The 20,767-nt window shown below is 43.5% G+C and overlaps 1 protein-coding gene and 1 long non-coding RNA gene across 2 annotated transcripts in view; one reads left to right on the top strand and one right to left on the bottom strand.

Annotated features, from left to right (window-relative positions):
* SLC16A12 (solute carrier family 16 member 12) overlaps positions 1-9,395 on the bottom strand; it is a 100,554-nt gene extending 91,159 nt beyond the window's left edge. The window contains exon 1 of the mRNA XM_018041575.1: positions 8,904-9,395. The gene's annotated coding sequence lies outside the window, so the exon portion shown is untranslated. The remainder of the gene's footprint in view (positions 1-8,903) is intronic.
* Positions 8,341-14,914, top strand: LOC106503633. The gene is made up of 4 exons (XR_001917326.1): positions 8,341-8,858; positions 9,392-9,688; positions 12,902-13,085; positions 14,541-14,914. It is a non-coding gene; the product is annotated as an uncharacterized LOC106503633 (long non-coding RNA).

Here is a 20,767-nt window from a genome sequence, read left to right as displayed (position 1 = left end):
ACTAGGTCCAATTGCAAAAGAGAGAATGAAGACATGGGGAAATGTCTGGATTTTAAAAGTCAAGAAACCACAATACGTAAATCATTTTATGCCGAAAATACCACAATGGCCATCTACACTGCCAAAGCCACTGGTTAGCTGCTCAAGTTTACCTTCTCACTCTGCACCTCAATACACATAGAGCAGGAGCCCTGTAGTCAGTTTCTGTACAGGCTGTAGGGTTTTGAAAAGTGGGAGAACTTCCTTAGGTGGTTTCCACACCCTGTGCTCCAGGCCCCCCAGGTTACCCTACACCCCACTCACCCACATATACGTTCATGCTCCAACTCTTTTGACAGTTACTCACAACTTATGTGGGGAAATAATTTAAAATATAAAAAGGAAACAGCACTAACCAATGTGTACTGGATTAATTCGAGTACAGAAGAGGGTACCTGACCTAGCACAGCTGCTCCTCAGGACTTAATCTTTATCGCCTCTTTATAAACACTCCCGGTGAGTAATTACTTCACACACACAGACACACTCACACACCACGTGACTTAAATTGAGTTTCTATGCTGATAACTTCCAATCTATTATATATTTCTTGCCCAGAATATCTAACTGTTCATTTGGCTCTCTATCCCCACAAGCATGAAGGATATAAAGTTAATATGACCCAAGTCTTCCCCATGCTTTTTCAACACAGATGCACAGTCACAGGGGGCTTCCCAGGTAAAGCATCCGCCTGCCAATGCAGGAGCTGCAGGAGACTTAGGTTCGATCTCTGGGTCAGAAAGATTCCTTAGGGGAGGAAATGGCAATCCATTTCAGTATTCTTGTCTGGAAAATTCCATGGACAAAGGAGTCTGGTGGGCTACAGTCTATGGGGTCTCAAAGAGGCTAACATGATTGAGCAACTGAGCATCATGCATGCCTGCACAGAAGCATCTAGAGAACAATTAGGAGCTACCAGAACTACATAAACCAAATTTGGCAGGGAAGGGAAAGCAGAAACTTAGAAACGTGGCCTAGGGATTTACAAACTTGTGTTTGCCAAAAAAATCCTTTGTTCAAATAAAATCTTCCTTGGAAACCCAAAATGTGAAATCAAGAATAGCCCACCTGGTCAGGTTGCAGAACAGACCACCGAAACTGTAAATGAACACTGGACTCTTGGACACACTCTAATGTCTGTCCCCATGCCCTGGAACGGCCCCTGAGGCTCCTTGAAACTCCCAGAAGTCTGAAAACCTAGTTCAAAAAACTACTGGTCAAGATCCACGATGGTGCTGTTTTTAACACAAAAATGAACAGTTGAAGCACAATTTGGGAAAGCTAATTGGTAACTGTGGGTCAGAGTTTCCATGAGTATTAATAGATACGTACTACAATACAGAAAATAAATAACCAAAAAGGACCTACAGCATAGCGCAGGGAACTATACTCAATATTTTATAGTAACCTATAAGGGAAAGGAATCTAAAAAAGAATGTGTATTTATATACATATGTGTGTGTATATATCTATATATCTCAATGGTGTTTTGCCTGGAGAATCCCAGGGACGGAGGAGCCTGGTGGGCTGCCGTCTATGGGGTTGCACAGAGTCGGACATGACTGAAGCGACTTAGCAGCAGCAGCAGCAGCAGTAAACAGAATCACTTTGCTGGTTCAGCAACACAACACAGTAAATCAACTATACTTCAATTCTTAAAAAATAAAATAAATAATTAAGTAAAAGAACAAATGTCATTCAATCTAAAGTCAATTCTAAGTAGTGAGCCAGATCTGTCTTTTACAGGTCCTACATCAACCACTTCACCACATTTTCTCAAAGACAGTAAATTGCAATGACAAGGAAAAAACTAAAATCAGTCATATTTTGTCTAAGTCACACAAGGCCAGGTTTAAGCTGCCTCTTTCTTATATAAAGCCCTATATTTTCAAAATCAATGTGGCACAATTAAATGCAAAGTATCCAGAGGCAAATCTGAACATTAGGATCAACTCAATCAACTTAAGAAATACATAAAACACAAGAACATATCTGTAAGTCATTACAGAGGAAACACATTGTTGAAGAGGAAAACCCCTACTTGCTGTCCTCAAGAAATAGACCTTTGTGACCTTACAGTTACCGAAAACGTGACATAGTAAAGCAGCCCATTGGTTGGCTGACTGTCATGATATCAGTTTGGTTGCCTCCGTGAATCTCAGAGGGGGAAAATCAGGGGAAATTCACTCAACATTAGGAAAGCTTCTCATATACTGAGTGGACACTGTACACAGAAATTACCAAACCAAAAAAAAGAGGAGAAAAAATGGTCACATTTAATTTTGTCTTCAGATATGATAAAAAGAGACTCTAACAACCATTTGTTTCAACAACGTTTATTTTGAAAAAGCATCAAATGATTAAGTATTATGTAGATTGGTGGTTCTCAACCCTGGTTGCACATGAGATTCACCTGAGCTTTAAAAATTCGTGATATCCTGGATCTATCCTAGTTCTACTGAGTCAGAATTTTTGAGGCGGGCCCTTGGTACCAGTGTTTTCTTTTCCTTCCTCAAGTGATTCTAACGTGTCACCAGGCTTCAGAGTCATCAATATGGTCTTGAATTGACTGATCAACTCAGTTGTCAAACGTCAATCTGAACAAATCATTCCTTTGTGATAGCAGTGATGCCTGTGCACTGGGCTCCCCCGTTCATGATAAGTTAATAATGATGGGAAAGGGTGCTTGGGGCTTCCCTGGTGGCTCAGACAGTACAGAATCTGCCTGCAATGCAGGAGACCTGGGTTTGATCCCTATGTCAGAAAGATCTCTGAAGAAATAGCAACCCACTCCAGTATTCTTGCTTGGAAAATCCCTTGGACAGAGGAGTCTGGCAAGCTACAGTCCATGGGGTCGCAAAGAGTCAGATATGCCTGAGTGACTAACACACACATACAAGGTTGTCTGGTCAACCCATATCTGACTAAAAAGGGTCTCTTTTCCTTTAAAGCAGATCTAACCTTGCCAAGAGTGTGGGTTTGGGGGTTTAGGGGGTGGTTTTTTTGGTGGCTCCTTCATAAGCTGTGAATGTCATTCTTTTGATATAGGTTCAGCTTCCCTGGTGCTCAGACTGGAAATAATCTGCCTTCAATGCAAGAGACTGGAGTTCAGCCCTGAGCTGTGAAGACCCCCCGGAGAAGGGAATGGCTACCCATCCTAGTATTTTTGCCTGGAGAATTCCAGGGACAGAGGAGCCTGGCGGGCTACAGTCCATGTAAGTCTCAAAGAATCAGACACAACTGAGTGACTAACACTCACTAACACTTAGAGAACTGAAATTTCTATTTCAATAAATACAACTGGTTTTGGTAGATAAATATGAGTCCACTTCTATGGAAAGTATTTTATCAAATAAAAATGAATTATAAAATAAGCAATTATGGCCTTAATCTGTAAGATGTTAAACCACAAAATGGTGAATTGTGCTCAAAATATTTTGAAAAATTGTCAAGTCTACAAGTGTTTACTTATAGGTAGAGTTAAGATTTTATGTTGCTACTTTGCTTACATGTATATCCAGGAAGCCAAAAGACAGTTTGGGGGAAAATGCGTTGTGATTTTTATGGTGATTTAGCAGATTGAAAATTAGGTTTCGGCCTCCTCTGCAATCATAAGGGACTAATATGACATCCATAAGAGAAGCTCATAAACATGGAATTTCCCTCTAGAGCCAAAGAGATGAGCTGTTTTCAAGAGACACTGGGGTACCCTAAGAAGTTGGAACATTATAAGCGCTCATAATTGAAACAATCAGAAGTCAGTAAAAGCAGGGAGTCAAAAAGTTGATACATCATGTTTCAAACATATTTCAATTTCAGTCACATAAATAAAGGGGAAATCATTCACTAATTATTGCATGTCCCCTGATGATTTCAGTTCTGTGTTGCCTTTCCTGGTTAAACCATGGCCAGATTTCCTCCTTCCATTTCTTAAATGCATTTGTACCTTAAAGGTACTCATGAAAATACCTGAGGGTAAAAATCTGTCTAGTATTTTTTTTTTTTACTATAGTTTTCTAACCTTTTATAAAAGCAAACTATTCCATACCTGTGGAACAGCAGTTTATTGATCTTTAAAAAATTTAGCCTCCTAAAGTATATATATATATATCTTTTAAAGTATATAATTCAGATGCTGTAAAACCAACACCACTAATTCCAGAATCCAGCCATCACCCCAAAAAGAAATCTTGTACCTATTACCAGTCAATGTCAATTCCCCCTACCCTATACCCTGGCAACCACAACTGTACATTTTGTGTCTGTATATTTACCTATTGTGGATATCTCATACAAGTGGAATCGCAATTTGTGGTCTTCTGTATCTGCTTTCTTTCACTCATCATAATGTGTTCATGGTTCATCCAGGTTGTAGCTGTTTATACTGTTTTTTTAATATGGCTTATTTTTACAAATCTCTGAGGCAATCAAGTTTTCACAGAAATAGCATTCCTTTTTGGCACTCCCATTGTATCAGTTTATTTAATATTTAATTAAATCACAAAATTACAGTAGCAAGTATTATTAAAATAAACAAGACTGTGACCAAACACCACTGTAAGCATGAACCTGAGCTGATAAAAGCAAAGTACACCAGCTTATTATGAGGACAGTTATTTGCCACCGTGGCGTCTGCGTTCTGAGCAACAACAGGTTCCTTTTTCAGAGGGAGAGGAGAGCAACAGTTAACACCATCAGATGCATTAGTGTTGACGGGTACTCCATTACCTAGGATGAAGCAGTGTGTATGCAGAGGTGTAGATGATCTGCGTCTATTAGACAACACAACTTCAACTATCCCAAAAGGAAGTCTTCCGTATGTCCAAGTCTTCAAAAGAAGCAAAGATGGGCTCCCATAGAGATAGGTATACCCTGCTGCCTCAATAAAAACTTCACCATCCTACTTATCTTTTAAGGATCAGCTCAAACATGTCCTCCTCCTAATCCTCGACTCCTCATAGTGCCTACCTGCTCTCTCTCCTTCCTTTTAATTTCTAAAGTAGTTATCTATCTCTTATGGTAGTTATAACCGGTATTCTGTAGCTGCTGTTTTATTCTCTAAGTTGTGTCTGATTCTTTTGTGACTCCATGAGCGGTAGCCCACCAGGCTGTCCATGGGATTTCCCAGGCAAGAATACTGGAGTAGGTTGCCATGCATCCCTCCAGGGAATCCTCCTGACCCAGGGATCAAACCTGAGTCTCCTACATTGGCAGAGGATTCTTTACCACCGAGGCATCAGGGAAGCCATATAGCTAGTTACACAGTATCTTTTCTTACATATGAGACCAGACTGCTTCAGAGGCAAGTAGTATGTTTTTATATCCCCTACAGCCACCGGCACAGGAAACGAGGGATGCAGGACACAATCTTTGAACAAATCTGTAATAAGAAGTTCAATAAATATTTGTAAAGTAAATAATGAATGAGTACATTGATTAAACAATTAATTAAAGGTGTGGAACTTCTTACCTGACTACAGAGCAACACATCTCTTTCTTCAGTGTGCAGTAAGTGGGATGGTGGGGGGTAGGTAAGAATCTGAAGGGGGCACAGTGGTAGGCAAAGGAAGAAAATCAACTGCCCCTGGGTATCTAGCAGCTGTCAGGCGTCATGACTCTTCTCCAAGTGTTTAACAGAGATCACTTTCAAATAGGACATTGTTAGATAAGGACACTTTCTTATGTCCTTTGATGCAGAACAAATTAAAAACAGAGACAAAAATCCTTGTACTCAAAACCGCCCAATGTCTTCAAGTGTGGATTTAGTTTTTCTAAATTAAAGTATTATACAACTTGAATGGGTTTTTAGATATCGCAGAAAGGGACTCAGAAGAACATCGCTTCCAAATTGTCGATATTTAAAAGCAAAGCCATTGGTTTGGTAAGGAATGCATAAACAACCCCCAAAGCTGTACTGAACACTTTTTTTTGGCTATATATGACTGAAAAAGTGCCAACTTCATTTTCATAAGCCTTTGTTAAAAACAATAAACATGCCTGAGCTTGCAAACTACAGCATTCTAAAGAAAAAGCAATTGAGAAGATGAGGAAACGCTTAAAACGGCAATGTCTGATTAAAAAGAAAAACCTCTGCGGTAACAGATTTAGCAATAAGTCACAGCACTGTGCTGCCTATTAACATGGAGGGGACCAGGGGACAATGCAAACTGAGACAAAATCAAAACACAACACTTACCTTCATAAATAAACAAGAAGCTACATCTTAAAACTAATACAATTATAGTCCACAACACTGACATCAGGGCACCAACATCATTGAGAAAACGAATCCTCTCATGCTTCATTAAGTTTAATGTCACCACAGTGATGTCCTTGCACTAAAGGAAGAGTCGTTTCAGGGACTCTGAATGAACACACATAAAGTAACCAAGTGTGGGAATTTCTATTCACGTAGAGTTCACGTACATCAGTTCATAAAAGTCAAGTAACTTTACCTGAATTTGTTTCTGTATTTATTTTCACACTGATTATAAAATCAGCAGAATTATGGGATTGGAAGGTAGATAATTTGGAATATTTGTGTTCATTTCCCTACTTTAAGGGCTTCCCCGGTGGTTCAGTGGTTAAGAATCTGCCTGCCAATGCAGAAGTGAGTTCGATCCCTGGGTTGGGAAGATTCCCTGGAAAAGGAACTGGCAATCCACTCCAGTATTCTTGCCTGGGAAATATCTGCCTATTTTAGTCAAAACTGAAATTCTCTTCCATCTGCCAAACAATCCTGGAAAAATTCTAATAAATAAATTGTAACCTGAGGTTCATAAGACCAAAGTTCTTTGTTTTATTCACTGATATACCTTGAGTGACCATAACATCACTGAGCACATAGTAGGCACTCAATAAATACCTATTAAAGTAAATTGAAAAACATAAAAAATGTGTAATGTAACGCGAAAATGCTAAATGTGTGTGTTCAGTCCCTAAGTCATGTCAACTTTTTGAGACTCCAAGGACTGTAGCCCACCAGGCTCCTCTAGTCATGAGATTTCCCAGGCAAGAATACCGGAGTGGGTTGCCATTTCCTCTGCCAGTATCCTCCCAATCCAGGAATCAACCCAAGTTTCCTGCACTGGCGGGCAGGTTCTTTACCACTAAGCCATCTGGGGAGCCCAAAATGCTAAATGAGTCTCTTTAAAAATTCCTTTCTCTGAGCACTGTTATAGGACATCGTGTTAATCACAACACACAGATTGTCCTCATATAAGCCACTTTTCCCAAGGCAGCTCCAAAGTCACAAATCACACTCTGAATTCTAACCAATGATCAGCACAGGAAGGTAAGAACCCAAAGAGACTCCAAAGATAGATGAGGATACATTTTATCCATCTGTTTTGATTACTTTTCTTCTCCTGGCAGTTCACCTGTAATGTACCTGCATATTCATCTTCATATTATTATTTAAATTCATGCATTTAAGATGTATTACTTAAAATTAAGGGTTTGTATTTTTAAAAATTATACTAAAAGGTGGTTTGACTAAATCGACCTCTCAACTATTTCAGAATCCCACCAGTTTAAAAAGAAAAAGATGGACAAAAAATAATAACAGGAAAATGACATGATCAGATGATTCTAATCATCAATTTTGTTCTAAACGCCTGAAAGTAATATGGTTTGAAAACTGAACTGAGCTGGAAGGAGAGGGCCTGGATTCTGGTACTGCCTCAGTCACCAATGAACTTAACCACTTACCAACAGGAAACTGAGCTTCCCAGGCTGTCTGGTGAAGAGTCTGACCAGACGGTCTCTAAAAACCTGAACAATTTCCAAGAGCCTGTGATTATAAGTGACCAAATCCAGTCACTTAATTACTACTCCTGGGAGGGTCAGACACCATTTGCCTAGTTTGACATGAGGTTTATGGCCAGGCAGCTGATGATTTTAAAAGCTAGGCTCTCCCAAACACCTGATGAGAGTGTGTTTCTAAATATGGAGGGTCTGAAGACTTTGCTTCTGGGTTAAGCTGACTGCAGCCACCAGAGTGCCAAACTCTCAGCAAAGAAAAGGTAAATTAAACTAATTAGAGTCCCTCCAGAATGGAAGGATTGAACCAGTGCCCTAGTAGGTCCCAGCTGACTTATTACCAAAAAAAAAAAAAAAAAAAAATTTACAAGAGATTCAGAATGAATGCTGAGTTGTGAAAGCCACAGGCTAACCAAATAGCCTCAGGACTTACTGGAACCCTGCTCTCAAATTTTACTTCAAGCACTTTTCCCTGAGTCTGCACTATGGCTATTTTCTTTGAGGACAAGAAGCAACTAAGAAATTGAGCCAATGGAAATTAACTAAACATTATCACCTGAGGGAAAGGGAAGATTCTAAATAAATAAGATACGTTAGGTACAGAATCCAGAAGGAATCTTGCGCGATCTCTCCTGCACGAGAAGTCGGCATTTGGAAATCACAGGAGGTGGGTGGGGATCAAAGCCGCTCCCTGTCCACCCACCGGCCCAGAAACTGCCCGAGCACCGGCCCAGCACCGCCGCGTCAGGTGGGCATGTGTCTTTCCCCAACACAGCGGGCGCTCCGAGGCATCAAGCTATGGTGGCGGGCTCCTGGTGCGTCGCCGGGCAGCCAAGGGAGCGCCGTCTGCCACCTCCACCCAGCCCAGCCCTAGAGCCTGCCGCCCGGCCGCGAAGGATGCCCGGGTCACCTGAGCCACCGCGTCCTGAGAGCGGACAGAGCGTGTGCCAGTGGGCTCCCGGGCCGGCGCGCTGGGGATCCTGGTGCCGGAGCGATCGGCGGGAGACTGCGCCCCGGCAGCCCGGCGGGCCAGCCTCCAGCCCTCCGCAGCCCGCCGAGTAAGTGCAGATCCCCCTCTCCTCCCGGCCGCTCCGCTTGCTCACCTCGCGTGGACCGCTGCAGCCCGGGCGGTGGCGCGCGGACATGCCCCCGGGGTGCACCCACCGTGCGGTGGCCCCTTCCCGGGCCCCAGGCGCCGTGGTCCGCGCTCCCGAGGGGCGGGGAGCGGACGGGGCGGAGGCGCCGGCGGGGCTGGGGCTGGGGCCCCACGGGCAGCGCGGGAGGCGGAGAGCGTGGCAGGGAAAATCCCCGCGCTCAGCCTCCGAAAGGCACCGGGGAGTTCAACGCCCCCAGCTCCGCCGTGGACTCTGGCCGGCGGGTGAATAGGATTTATCCCGGGATCCGCTCTACGGGCCGCGGCTTGGCGAGGGGTGAGGGGCCGCCTCGCGGTTATGTAATGGACCTGCCCGCTGTGACCCGAGCCACCTCGCTGCGGACTGCCCGACCCTCCCCGGGAACGGCGGTGCGTTGCCCCTGACCTAACAGGCAGGCAGAGGGGCTCGGTGTTCTCAAAAAGAACTTTCCCCTGCAGGGTCAAAGAGCAAGCAAGCTCTGCTTCAGGAATCCAAGGACTCCCTGAGGTGGACGCTGCAGGGATCTCTGCCCGTGCAGCCCGTCCATTTCACAGCACAGAAAACTGAGGCTCCGACGTGTTTAAAGGGCTGTTTCTTCGAGCTTGAGGACCTAGATTCAACTCTCCCGAAAAGCCGTTACCGTAGGCAAGTTACTTAAATCTCCGAGCTCAGTGTCTCCACCTGTAAAACGACGCTAATAGTGTCCACTTCCTGTGCTTGATGGGAGGACAAAATGAATGAGGCGCAGGAGCCCGGTATGTAACACACCCCAGGAAAACTTACTGCTGTTGCTCGTGCTAAGGTTCGGCCCCTCCGCCCCGGTCGCCCTAAAGTCGGCTGTCCCCCGGGCCTGACCAAGGAGCTGCCCCAGGGACCTTCTGTAAATTCCACTTCGTGTCAGGAGCGAAGTCTCTGAACTGAGGAGGTCCGATTCCAACTTCTTGGGGTCTAGATGCTTGCTACTCCATAGCATCAGCGTCATCTGGGACCTTGCTAGAAATGGAGAATTGCAGGCCCAACCCCAGAGCCACTTAAAACAAGACTCCCTAGGTGATTTAGTCGGTGGTGCTTCAGAGTTTCACAATGAATCTGACATTTTGTAAAACTTGAGAAGGGGACTAGAAAGTTGTGATGCAGTGGCCACACAATACCTTAGGGTATTTTTAAAAATAGACCAGCAAAGTCCTTCCTCATTTTACATCTGGCTGTTTCTTCCCCTCTCCTCAGTTTCCTGCTCTTTATAAATCTGGATGAGCTCTTTTCACTTGTAAAAGAAAGCTCAAAGTTACCCGAAAGTAAAGGCTAGTGAAGATACCTTTATGACACACTTTAGAGGGACTCCCTGGTGGTCCAGCGGTTAAGACTCCCCTTCCCACACAGGACGTAGGAGTTCCATTCCACACGTCCTGCAAAATGAGCAAACAAAAAATGCAGCAGAATTTGCAAATAGGACTTGTAAGAGAATATATTAGCATTGAATATGGACTTAAAATGTTGAGGTTGCGGGGAGCCCTGAGCTTTCAACTGTGAAGGTCTTTTAGTTAAAAGCTGGAGTACTTTTTGGTTCAGAAAAATACTTTTCTTAGTTAAACATTGCTTTGGGTGGCTGAGAAGCCCCATTTTCCACTTCAATCATGTAGGGTAACCAGTTGTTTTTAAAAGTTTTGAAAAAGAGGAAGAAACCTCACAGGCTTTCCTCCATCTACATCCCTTGTCATAGAGGCCCCTAGAAAAGCCGAGAGCAGTTCTTTTATTTCTGTTATGAAGTGTTGGTCGGTTGTGTTTGCTTGTTCAGGTTTAGCTGGGCTGATCCTATCTCTGACAGAATGATTTTCATCTTTTGAGAGGTGAGTCTTGGTGGATTATTGATGATGGGGTTGATAGAGAAGGTCACTCCCATCTGCCTCCCCCTTCAGGGTCCCCTCCCATGCAAGGATGGTTCCAAGCGGTGGGTGGTGTGGAGGTCGAGTTGGAGAAGATAGAAAGAGGAGAGTAATCTCCTTTCCGTGAGGCCGGAGGAGCTGGGAAGGAGGGGGACAAACCCCTCTCCTTGCCTTGAAATCTAATGAGGAAAGAAGGGGAAAATGCAGCATTTCTCGTAAAGAGTGCTATCCAATAGAATTTTCTGTAATGGTGGAAATGTTCTGTGTCTTTGCAGTCCAAAATGGCTGTGAAATGTGGCTTTGTCATTTAGTTTCTAAGTCTGAGACCACAGGGACTCCCCATGGACGCCACCAGGTTCCTCTGTCTGTGGGATTTCCCAGGCAAGAATATTGGAGTGAGTTGCTGTTTTCTTCTCCAGGGGATCTTCCTGGACCAGGGATGGAACCTTTCATCTCCTGCATTAGCAGGTGGTTTCTTTACCAGTGAGCCACCAGGGAGGCCCTAAATGTAGTTATTTACATTTAAATTTTAATCAAAATTCAAGGTTTTTGTGTTTGTCTCTTGTTGCTAGTCCATTGCAGCAATCACATGGCAAGCGCTACGCCAATGTGTAGCTAGTACCGTACGGGACAGTAGGTCAAACATTTCCTTCATCACAGGAAGTTCTGTTGGACAGTGGTGCCGAGAGGCCAGGATTTTGGTGAGGAAGTGAACCCAGATATTTCACCTTTTCCAAATTCTAGTCAGAATCTCATCTGTCCTCTGGCAAGTGGAGGACCTGATCGTTAAACCTCAGCCATTGAGTCCTTATGAGAGTTAGGCTGGAATAACCCATAGAACGTGTTGCTTGCCATGCCCTGCACATAGTAAATGTGCACAAAATCTTAACCAGTATCAATATTTCACAGTTTTAAAAGTTTTGTTATTAGTCAAGTAACCTTTTGCTGATGTGGTCAGCTACTCTGGTCCCTCAATGACCATCTATAGCTGTGCTCCAGCCCCCTCCGCTAGCTTCTTCCTCCCCTTTGTGAGCTGGGCACTAACCTGTGCTGTTTTGGCCGGGAGGCACAGCCTACTTGGTCAAATCCCTACGATTTGTGTCCAATAAATAACAAATGTGTAAACTAAAGTCACATTGTACCCTGGTTCAGGGGAATCGATTGTCAAATGAGATTCTCAGAAGCGTGACACCTTAGGGTACATCCATTATAGAAGGAATTGTTTGTTCCTGTTATTTGCTCAAACAAGGATGTGTGGACTCAGCAGAGAGAAACGAGAACATTGGCTCCAGATAAGTAATATTTGGGGTGTCCACGTCAAGCTGGAAGCTACCAGGAGGTTGGAGGTGGAGGTGGATGGAAACATGAAGCTTTTACCTAAATAGAATTTGAAAGTGTATTTCCATGGCTAATAAGGAATCCAAGGATAAAAAACAGCATTAAAAAGATGCAAGTATTTTATGCTGTCAGGTATGCAAATGAGGGCAGTGCACAGAATGGGAAATCGCGAAATTCTTCACGGAACACCAGGAAACAGCTTTCTGAATAACCGTCTTCTCAAATTCTTTTTTTTTGACTTCTCTAATAAGATCACATCCTGTGGGCACCTTTCAGATTCCACTTTGTGTATTGTCTTCCTTGGTTCCTGTTCCATCACATGACTTCTTCTGAAAGTTTTAGAATTCAGCATCTGTTTCTCTGCTTTCCTTTCTTCACCCAAATCCTTACCCCTGCCTTGTCATGGCAGTGACTGAACACCTGTCTGTCAGAGGCAGCGCATTCCCAGTTCTGACCTCTCTCTGAGCCCCCAGGCCCCCAGTGGATATTGTCACTTAAATCTTCCCCACCCCATCACTTCAAATGTGAACCTATCAAGAACTTGCTAGCTGGGTGACCTTGGGTAAGATGAATAACAACTCAAAACTTCAGTTTCTTCATTTATGAAACAGCAAAATAGCACCTTCCTTCTAGGACTACCTTGAAGGTTAAATCAGACATATATAAAAAATAAAAAGAAAAAAAAATGAGACATATGTGTGAGTGCCTAGCACAGTAGCTAATGTATTGTTGTTTTTGTTGTTTTAGACCCAAAATCGCATCTGACTCTTTGTGGCCGCATGGACCTTAGCCCACCTTAGTCTACTCTGTCCATGGGACTTCCCAGGCAAGAAGACTGGAATGGGTTGCCATTCCCTTTCTCAAGGGGTCTTCCTGTGTTGGCAGGCGGTTGCTTTACCACTGAGCCACCTAGGAAGCCAGCTAATGCATAGTAAGTACTTAATCCATGTTAGCAGAATGATTCTCAGTAGCCAAGATATGGAAACAAACTTTGTGTCTGTTGATGGATTAATGGATAAAGAAAATGTGATATATATATATTATTGTCATAATAAAGAAGATCCTGCCACTTGCAACTATATGGTTGAACTTGGAAGACAATTTGCTGTATGAGTAAGCCAGACACAGAAAGACAAATACTGGATAATCTCACTTACATGTGAAGTCTAAAAAATTTAAGTTCATAGAAGCAGAGAATAGAACAGTGGTTGCCAAGGCCTGGGTGCCATGGGAAGTGGGGAGATATTGGCCAAATGGTATAAACTTTTAGTTATAAGATGAGTGAATTCTGGGGATCTAATGTACTTTTGGAGAAGGAAATGGCAACCCACTCCAGTATTCTTGCCTGGAGAATCCCGTGGAGGGAGGAGCCTGGTAGGCTACAGTCCACAGGGGTCGCAAAGAGTCGGACACGACTGAGCTACTTCACTTCACTTCACTTCACTTCAATGTACTTTTGAACTGTGGTGTTAGAGAAGACTCTTGAGAGCCCCTTGGACTGCAAGGAGATCCAACCAGTCCATTCTGAAGGAGATCAGCCCTGGGTTTTCTTTGGAAGGACTGATGCTAAAGCTGAAACTCCAGTACTTTGGCCACCTCATGTGAAGAGTTGACTCATTGGAAAAGACTCTGATGCTGGGAGGGATTGAGGGCAGGAGGAGAAGGGGACGACAGAGGATGAGATGGCTGGATGGCATCACCACCTCGATGGACGTGAGTCTGAGTGAACTCCGGGAGTTGGTGATGGACAGGGAGGCCTGGCGTGCTGCGATTCATGGGGTCCCAAAGAGTTGGACACGACTGAGCGACTGAACTGAACTGAACTGAATGTACAGCGTGGTGATTATAGTTAACAATACTGTATTTTATAGTGAAATTTGCAAAGTGAGTAGATTGTAAATGTTTTTATCACACACACCAAAAAAGGTAATTGTGTTATATGTTAGTGGTTTTAGTTAGCTTGATCGCGGTAATCGTTTCACAGTGTATACATATATCAAATCATCATGTTGTACACTTTAAAAATGTTCAATTTTTATTTGTCAGTTATACCTCAATAAGTTGAGAGGGGGGATTAAAATAAATGCTAGCTGAAAATACATGGAATACAAACACTCCTCCCTTGACCGCAGGGAGTGTAAGCTGTTCCATGGCAGGAGACGTCCCGGTCTCATTAACCATTCCCCCAACGCTGCCAGAGCGGGAACTCCGCTAAACCTTTTGGAATGAGTAAATGTTAGTTATACCTCACCTTTGTGGTCACCTCTGTGATTCTTCCTCTTTGATTAGTACTTACAACATTTACTCTGAACTAAGTCACCAGCCATGGGCAGGACCACAACAGCCCCACATCTAACTCAATGCTACAACTTGCTCCCTGCCTCAGGGCTCACGTGCGGCTTGAGAGTTCCCTGACCCAGCTCAGCTGTCTTCTGAGGACACCTGGGATAAGAAAATTTACATGGAGACTGGGAACGAGAGAGTAGCTGCTGGTTTTTCGCTCGACTAGATGTGAGGTATGACCCAAAAAACTGGTGAGAAATTCCCTGTGGTCTGGCCACAGACCTTGTGACCTACCCTTTCTTGACCCATAGGATCAGCACACGGCCTACTGATGTAAATAACATTGAGCTTCATTTTCCAGTTAATTTCTTCAAAATCTTTCAAATTATTGCTCCAACTTTTATGTCATTTTCCCCCTGAAATATGCATTTGAGTTTAGCATTTTGTATCTCCAAGTCAAATTTAAATAAAATTACATAATTTTCATCATGTTAAGAGATGTCGTATATCTCCTTTCCTTATCTGAACGGCTGTTGGGAGAGTTGTGAGGAATTTATTGATATTTATTGAGTTCCTTTAATGTCCCCTACTCTGGGTATATAGATTTCCTTCTACCCTCACAGGACTTATTTTCCTATTGAGGGACAGAGCTCAGAGTGGTTAAATAAATTGCTCAATATTATGCAACTAGAAAACTGTGCTGGCATATGAAGCCAGGTCTGTTTACTCTGGGGTAGACTGATTTCGAAAAGAGCTGGTATTCTCCATTCCTGTTTCCATATCCTTTGCAATGTGAATTAGCCCCAACCATCAAGAAGTGGGGCCTTGTTTCCCCAACCCCGTGAATCAGGGCTGGTCCAGTGACTATTTTAACCAGTGGGAAGGAAGAGTGGTGGGCCAACACTGAGTCTAGACCTTAGGGCCATGCCCCCACTGTCTCTCAGTACCCTTCATCGCCACAAGAATGAGCCTGAGCTAACCTGTTGGAAGATGAGCGAACACATGGAAACAAGCTCAGTCATTTCAGTCACCCCAGCCAAGTCCCCAGACAGCGGGAGAGCCAAGCCAAGATTAGCAAAGCTGGCTGCTAGCCCCACAGCAGGCTCTGGGTGCACCAGTGAGCCCATCTAGACCAGCTCAGATCAGTAGAACTGCCCTGCCAACCTACACAGGCTCAAACATAAAGGTTTCCTAGGCTTCCTATTGTAGCCACTGCGGGGTTGTGGTGGTTTGTCATGCAGCATTATTTAATCAAGAGATAAGTAATATAAATTCACAACATCTGCAGATCTTGTATTTACCTTGTAATAGTATAAGAGAAAAGTTTTTGCAAACGTGTCTATCAGAAGTCTTTCTTCCCCAGGGTTTATCATGCTATTATGCTCTTTTCAGTGACTCAAGAGGGGGGAAAAAAAAACCCTGTTGTGAGCAATATGTTAGAAAAAGGAAAGTATTTGTGTTTAATGGGCCAATTTAATGAGCGATCGAATTGCAAACTGAACTACAGTGTGTGTCTCTTCATTTCTATCATCAGACAAATCCAGCATAATCAAATCAACCAGTGCTTTTGAGTGTCTAGGCTGTGCGTGGTACAATAGTATTTTAAGACAGGGTTCCTGTCACCAAGGAATTTACAATCTAGTTGAAGTAGAAATGCAAATGAGAGAAGCTGAATAACAATAAAAGGTTTCAAAAACACCATCACCACACGCTACCACTTCAGAAAGAGAAGGTGCATGATCATTTTGGTAAAGGAAGTCAATGTTTGCCCTAACTCAGTTGTTGCTGAGCGGTTGCTAGGTTGTGTCCGACCCTCTGCTAGAATTCAGGGGAGAATCTAAATGCTTGGGACAGAAACTAGGTAAATGCTGACTTTACAGGTGGTTCTGGAACTCCTTGGAGCAAGTCAGTGAGCAGATAGGAAGGCCCTCGTGGTAGTGTGAAACTGCAGGTAATAACATTAGCAGTGAGAAAGTGCAAGGTGTGTTTGGCGGTGAGTAAATAAGTCTTTTTGATGAGAACAGGGAAAATCAATAGGACAAAGTGACTGATTAGATAGGGAGTGAAAGAGACAGGACAAGCGCATGTGTCTCCAACTGGGAGGATGGTGATCATTAACAGAGGGGTTAAGAGATAGCAGTTGGTGGACAATTCAGTATACACGTGGAGCTTGGGGTGGGTGTGAAATACCCATCAGGCTGCTGGAAACTTAGGGCAGGGGCCAGGAGAAAAGGTCAAAGTTAGAGATAAGGCTTGAAAATCTTCAGTGCAAGAGAGCTGAGATGAAACCAGACCAAAAGGACAAGGCCTGGACCTTGCGGAATGCCCGCAATGTCTAGTAGGGGAGATAAGGAAGATGCGTAGCTGACAGCTAAGCAGGATGGAGCAAGTGCTACGTGAGTCACAGAAGAGGGATAACCATTCAGGGCTAAGAGGGGTGTACACAGCAGAACAGAACTTTCTCTTTCAGGAGAAGAGTGAGTGATAATAAGCAGGACCTGCTCCCACATGGCTTCTGGAAGTCATTTGAAGAGGCGCCTGGTTCCAGCTAGACAGCTCACCTGCTAACATCAGAAACACAGTGAAGACCAATTAGACTCTAATTGCCAAAAAAAAAACCAAAAAACAAAATCAGCCAGCTTTGTTTGGGACTGATTTACCCTTTTTGACTCTCTCTGTTGATCTTCTTAATGGATTAATTAGCGAGTTCCTCCTTCACCTTTATTCATTTTGATAGATTCAGAAAGTGCAAAGTGAACAAACTATTTGATGAGGACAAAGCCAACCGAAATAGATAAGGCACCAAGGTAAACAAATAGTGGTCACACCCCCTTTTAGTTCCTATGCTAAAATATCTTAAGTGTTACATAAATTACCATGTACTGACTGGGTGCTGCTGTTTCTGGTTTTTCATCAGAGACGCGTTTACATATCCCTATGAATTAGTCTCATGATTATAGATGACGCATGACAGCATCATTAAGTGAAGAAAATACAATTCATCCCAGCCACCGGAAGAACCACTCAAAGAGTTTCTAGCAATATAAATAATAGGCATTGGTTATATTTTATTTCAGCAGAACGTGAAGAATAGAAAAGCACAAAGTGAAAAAAAGCCCACATTGGCTTGTATAAAAGGAAAGGAGGCAAAAGTCTGCCAGCAAACTGCTTTCCAGTTGCTTAGAGTGTCTCCAACCAATGCGAGGGTTAGTGAAGGCAGTGTACTTGTAAGCAGACTCATCCCCGTTAACCTGGTGTATACCTGCTCCAAGTGACTGCTCCAGAAAAACTGCATGAAGGAACGGGTACATTCATAATCTTTCCAAACGGTCCAGAGTCCTAAATTTGAGAATCATGACTTAGGTATATCTACCTATTCCAAGGATCGTTGGAAAGGGGGAAGGCACCCCAGTGGACCGGACCTTCTTTCCCTTTTCTGCCTCTTTAAGTAAAATAGTTCTCTTTTATGGTTTTATTGTATTGGGCTTCCAATTCATTCGATTCATCAAGCCAGAAATCTAAGTTTTCTCTTAGAAGTCTTAAGTAATCTTACCTCCCACATCAATCCATCTGTAAGTCCCGTCAATTATCTCGTCAAAATATAGCTCAAAATCTGCCTCCCCTTTCTCCATTTGCGCTGCCAACACCCTAATCCAGTCTGCAATCTTGTCTTGCTTACTCCTGCTATAGCATCCTAACCCATCTACTTGTTTCTGCCCTAAGCCTCTCTGCCAGTCAGTCCATTCTCATGAGAACACTAAGAAACTTTTTCTCAGAACTTAAATTAGGACTCCCCTGGTGGTCGAGTGGGTTTAGAATCCGCCGGCCAACATAGAGGCCATGAGTTCCACCCCTGGTCTGGGAAGATCCCGCTTGCTGCAGGGCAGCTAAGCCAGTGTACCAAGCTACTGACTCCATGCGCTGCAACTTCTGAAGCCCACGCGCCTAGAGCCCACGCTGGGCAACAAGAGAAGCTGCCACAGTGAGAAGCTGGCCCATTGCAACTAGACAGTAAGCCCCACTTGCCACAACTAGAGAAAGCCGGCACACAGCAGTGAAGATCCAGCACACCCCAGATTAAAAATAAATTAAAAAATGAAACTTAAATTAGATCACATTGCCTCACAGCTTAAAACTTTTCTATGGTTCCCCAAGTACCAGCCTGGGTTCCTCTGACTGTGGTCCATAATGTGCCATGCCCCTGCCTATCTCTGCATCATCTTGTGCCACATTCTGTTATTTATTTTTTTTAGCATCAAGCCAAGGAGGCAGAGGCTTTTGCTTTTGTCTTTTCTCTTGCCTGGAAAGCTCTTCATCATTTTTTTGCAAAGACCTCAGCTTCAATATCCCCTCCCCAGAGGTCTTATCAGACCATTCTAACTTAAACTCGATCATCGCCCTCCTCCATTATTTTCCTTCTTAGCACTTTTTTCCCCCTTCATAATTTGTTTTGCAACTTTTTGTTGCTGTTTGCTTTCATTTTCTTTGACCTTCAACGAAAAGCTCAGTGAGAATAGGAACTACACCCGTTGTGTTCACCACTGTGCCTGTAAACCTAGCATGGTGCTTGGCATATATTAGGAACTCAGTTATTGGATGAATCAATGGTTAAAAGGAGTCAAAGCTTTCAAGGTGTGGAGTCCCTGAGACAGAGAGAGATGTATTCTTGTTTATCTGTGTGTATGCATGTATCAAAGTAAGAAATAAGAGTTGCAGTACTTTGAGGGAGAATGCCAATTGATTATACAACATGCATTATTAATACTTGTTATGGTTATATTAAAACTCATACAAAGCCCATGTAATCTCATTTCCAGAGTTTAGGCTTCTGGCCAAGAACATTATGACAGTCTAGTTTGGCGTTAGCATCATCTGGAGAGGGTCTAAGGCAGGGTTATTGAATTAGATTTGGCTGCTTGCTAAGCAGCACATTGCATTTCCCATCCCCGATGGAGGCGGACGTGGGGGACGAGAGGGCGATGTCATGTGGGGAGAGTGGGAGTGGGTGAGGATGATGAGAACGACCTCTCAGCTCCCTTCCAACTGCTTCTGATTCTTCCATTCCAGCTGAGCCAAGTCAGCCTAGTTAAACAGTTATGGAGGGCCTTCTGTATGCCAGGAACTGAGCTGGGATCATGACTGTGAACAATGTAGACACCCACTCTGCCTTCACAGGATCTGGAGATGGTCAACGGGAGGTGAGCACGACTTGGCAAAACCAGATGGTGACATCAGTCAGTACTTGGCTGTCCTCTTAGAATGTCCGTTTGGCACAAGAATTAGCCGTGTAGTGAACAATAAAAAGAAACTATTTCTTTTTTAAAAAAAAAAAATAGCACTTTCTTGAGTGGTGTAGAATATTTTAATCCCCAGTTCCATGAAATGACCACTGGATGCATTTGAAATGGCCCCGGAATTTGAAATCTCAGCTGCCTTCTCTTGAATGTTCCTTCATCCCCTCATTTGTTGGAGCGCTTTCACCATAGCTACATGTTTATTGTATTTCCTGGGTGATACTGAGCCATTTTCTCCTTAATTTAATAGTAAAATCCGTATGCACGTCTCTTATTAGATTTATGAAATAATAGAGTTCTGACTTGCCCAGAATTTCATGATATGCAATCCTGCAGCTGTTTTCCAGTACCCTGTTGTGTTTACAGTTACTCACTCACGTTTGATGGAACACCACGGTGCCAGTTTGTAGCCCATGGCAGCCGGAGTACTGCGCCTTTTATTTCCTGATTCGCCCCTCTGCAGTCATCATCGTTTTCCATATTAGGTAGTATATTCATTGTTAGTATAACTCATACTCTTCTGAATTGTCTCAGCACCAACATCGCCAAGCAGCTGGCTCTTTTCACACCTACCTTTTTGAAGCACACTATTGACTTATTTATTTGGCTGCACCAGGTATCTGTTGCAGCTTGCAAACTCCTAGTTTCGGCATGTGGGATCTAGTCCCCAGACCGGGATCGAACCCGGGCCCCCTTCACTGGGAGCACAGAGTCTTAGTCACTGAACATCAGGGAAGTCCGACACCTACCGTTTATTTAAAGTTGACAATAGTTGTCTGACTAGTTGCCAGATGTTTCCTCTACTTTTTTCAGCTATTTTATGACTTAGTGGAAAAAAAAAAATTGCGGATTATGTGATGATGTTGGGCACGTCATTAAATTCTCTGGGCCTGCTATTTCATCTGTAAAACTGAAGGATTTAATTAGGTTAGAGGTTAAATTACTGGAGGGTAGGCAAATTTAGCTCTCAGGTGGCTTGAAATGGCCTTCACAACATTTAGATCAATTCACTGACAGCTGTCTCAAATTGAGAGGT

The sequence above is a fragment of the Capra hircus genome, chromosome 26 (assembly GCF_001704415.2).
Source record: "Capra hircus breed San Clemente chromosome 26, ASM170441v1, whole genome shotgun sequence".
Classification (NCBI taxonomy): domain Eukaryota; kingdom Metazoa; phylum Chordata; class Mammalia; order Artiodactyla; family Bovidae; genus Capra; species Capra hircus.
Note: the sequence above shows the minus strand (reverse complement) of the source record. Positions and strands in the feature narration are given on the sequence as shown.